The sequence below is a fragment of the Chinchilla lanigera genome, unplaced genomic scaffold, assembly GCF_000276665.1.
Source record: "Chinchilla lanigera isolate Chin_1 unplaced genomic scaffold, ChiLan1.0 scaffold00020, whole genome shotgun sequence".
NCBI lineage: Eukaryota > Metazoa > Chordata > Mammalia > Rodentia > Chinchillidae > Chinchilla > Chinchilla lanigera.
Genome location: NW_004955421.1, coordinates 18,334,527 through 18,338,372, shown reverse-complemented (window position 1 = coordinate 18,338,372; position 3,846 = coordinate 18,334,527).

The following is a 3,846-nucleotide window of genomic DNA, read 5'->3' as shown; positions in this document are numbered from 1 at the left end:
CCCCGCGCCTCTCCTTCGCTCCAGCCCCGAAACGCGCTGGGAGAGACTTGATTCTTCCGCCTCCCGGGCTCCGAGCATCCCAGGACCTTAGAATAAAAGGAATGCGGCGCTGGCGGGTGCGGGAGGCGCAGCATGTACTCAGGGACCCTAAGGTCTGGGGACAGCACTTGATCGGAGATCTCCGCAAACACGATGTGTCTGCCTTTTCAAAAAGAAAGAAAAAAAGGAAGACGAGAAAAGAGAGCCCGAGACTATCCCATACCAAGCGTTCAAGCATTCTGTGATTCAAAAGTGTATTATGCTTGCGTGGCTTTCTTTACAGACCAGAAACTCGCGAGGCTCAGAGGTTAACTCAGAAAATAGCGATTAAGTGGCCGGGCAGAGTCTCCAACTTGATCTGATGCAGAGTAAATGGGAGCGGGAGGGAGGAGACCGTTCATGGAGGACCTCCTGCTAGATTTTTCCATTATCTGTAAATGACTTACTGAGCAGAGCCTCGGAGGTCCACCGGCAGGGCTGGGAGAAAATCTGTTTTAAATGTGCGCCCCTTCCCCCGACCTTACTTCTCAATACACGATGAGTTAATTCACTTTTCAAAGTAAAAACCATTTAAAAAAAAAAAAGAATTACCTTGTACTCGATAATTATATTACTTAGCATTTTGTTGAATGCTTAGTTGATACATGCAGTGTCGATATTTTATAAAAACCACGGTTTCTAGAACCCTGGTTGTGGCTCTCCTCTCCCTCCTTTTCCCTTCCTCCTCCTTTTTCTCTTCCACCTCCCTCTGTTATTAAGAGATCACCAAATTGAAAAAAAAGGGGGGGGCTGCTTGTGTCTGTGTTGGCGCGCACGTGCACCTTCATTTCTCAGGCCCTGGTACCTGCGCTGAAAGTAGGAGGACGCAGGTAGAAAGCAAGATCTGAAGCGACAGAGGCTCGAGGTGGTGTGACGTGTAATATTATACGTGTGCCGTATGAGATTTAATTAAATTTTCTTCTGATGTTGAGTGGTCTGTTTGCTTTCAATTAAATAGAATATATTGGATGAATAGCTAACATTTATGGAGTGGTAATTGCATGCCCCTCAGACCTGAGCTGTGTAAGTGCTTCAGCTAGCATCATCTCATTTACTTCTGGAAAAAAGAAGACTGGCCTGGAAGCCCCTTGTCACCAGGGGCTATGATTGCCTTTTTTTAGCACCTGACACCAGTGAGTGTCCACTGGGTGTCACTTGAGTTGATAGACCCCTCTTTTACTGAGCACAAACGTAAGGCTCGGAGAGGTTGGTTGACCTGCTAGAGAGCCGGAAACTAGAAAGAGGTAGTGCCTAGCTGTCTCCGAACTCAGGTGGGACAACTCCCTAAGCATTGCACGGCACTACCTACATGTACAACAGCCCCAAAAGCCAGTGCAAAGAGGAACTACTTACTTAGCTCTCAAAGAAATGCACACGATTTCTTTGGAAAGAGAAGAAGTACATGTATCACAGTCATTCACAACAACACAGGGAGTGTAGGGCAAAATGGATCAATCCTGGAGGGCACAAGGCTGGCACCTGAAAAACGTTTGGTATATGCTTGGAAGGAAACAAAAAGGGATGCAGACAGTGACTTGAAAAATACAAAGTAAGAGACTTCAGTGAGGCTGATCTGGACTGGTCAGTAGAGTCCAGATGGTGTCTTGAAATTGTGGTACATTTGCTGGATTTTCGATCTTTTGGTGAAATAGCCAAAAAGCAAAATTAAAAACACAATGCAACAGAACTTCCCAAATGTTTTCCTTTATTTTTACACTAGTACAGAATTATCAACTCTTGCTACATGTTAGAGTTTGACAAAGATATTTTTGAAGTATTCAGTCAGTCATATTAGAATCTCTGCATGTGGGATTTAGGCATCAGAATGTTTTAACTGCTACATCAGTAAAATTAATATATAGCATGACTGACAATCACGAAAATGTTGATATTCATAGGAACTACCTGGCTACCCATCTGTGTTCTCTGTTAGAGGTTTGGCCGGAGAAACCAAGCTCTGGGAATGTAATTGATACTGCCTGTACTTTTTGTATAACTAGCAAATACCTAACTCTCTCCTGGGTGGCATGGAAAAACATTGTGACAAATGATAAAAGAACTGGGTCTTGCCCTTCAGAAGTTCATAATTCAATCACTATGAGAGAAACATATATGGACAAAGTGACAGCAATAAGCACCAGCAGAAAATAATCGTATTCTAAAATGTAGGCACTGGAGTTGACAAATCAGGGACTCACAACATACTCCATATATAATAGAATGTTTCTGATGCAAAATGGTACTAGAAATTCCTTGAATGCTGTTATGGATTATATCTGGATATCCCCCCAAAGCCCCATGCACTCATAGGTCTAAGGTGTGTGAGACTGGGATTAAGGGTGTGGTGATATTGGATTAGCCCACTGATTCAGTTTATCATAGTTCTGGGTGTGGATAAAGGGAAGGCCCACTCTGGATGTGAGTGGCACCACCCAAAAGGCTTGTAACTTGGATGGGATAAAAAGGAAAGAGAGTTGCTGCTGCTGCTGCTGCTGCTGCTGCTGCTGCTGCTGCTGCTGCTGCTTGCTGCTGCTGCTTGCTGCTCCTACCTGCCCTGCCATGTACTGTTTCTCCCCTGTGATGCCTCTCTACTGTGCTTCCCTGCCTTGGAGCCAGTTGACTATGGATTGAAACCTCTACAAACTGTGAGCTACGATAAACCTTTCCTCCTTTAACTTGTGGTTGTTGGGTATTGTGTCTCAGCAATGAGAACAGTAACTAAAACAATCCCCATTTCAAAACCTTTATCTTGGTTTTTCCTAAAATAAAAAGTGTATTTGGATATGTGTGTCTCAGATTCAGCTATTGTGTTGTTAGGAACATGTACCATAAATCTTTTATTTTCCAAATTAAAACGGTTTCTATGTACTTACTTATTTGTGCTAAAAGGTAGATCTATGCTCTTTGGAGAAGTTTTTTACAATATAGAAAATACATATGATAGAAATGGAAAAGTACCCACAAGTTCACCATCCTGAATGATCACCTTTAACATACATACTTCAGACTTTTTAATGTACATGCAAAAACACATGCAAATCATCTGTTGTATCAGTGTGCTACAGTTTATTTGCCCAAGACAATTAGACTTCTTTGAGTTTGTTTTGTTTTATGTACAATTTTAAAACCAAGGTTAAAGGGAGGTCATGCAGCAATATGGTTGTCTTAATTTCAGCAAGTTTGCACTTTCCAAAGATTTCCTGCTGATTACTCAAATTTGGGTAGGAACATAGATGTAGTGCTTGCACAGTTCATAGATAAAGTCTTCTAAATAGGCAAATGTTTATTCATTTGTAGTAAGAATAACCGCACTCAGCTATTTACATATAAGTTGTTTACATATGTGGTTGCATTTACTTAGTAACTGTTTGGAAATAACTGCCCTTAATCTGTCCTTCTACACATGAGGAAGGACACAGAGAGGTGAAATGACTTGCTTAAGGTTGTATAGCCAGTAAGTTAGGGGCTAAGGTTTGATCTCAGGTTTGTGTGACTCAATGGAGGTCCCACCTACTCAACCCAGAAACCCAGCCTCTTTTGGCATTTTTCTTACTAGTCTAATAGCTTGGGTAGATTTCATTGATTTCTAGGTTCTCAGTAGGGATTTTTTTTAAAAAAAGGATCAAATCACAATATTGGACATATCAAAAACCTTTCTTTATAGCTATTCTATTGTTGAAGGTCAATTGTATTTTCTTTCCAAAGCTTTTTTTGAGACAGTCTCCCTAAGTGATTAAATTGCCCAGACTATTGTTAAACTTTAGATTC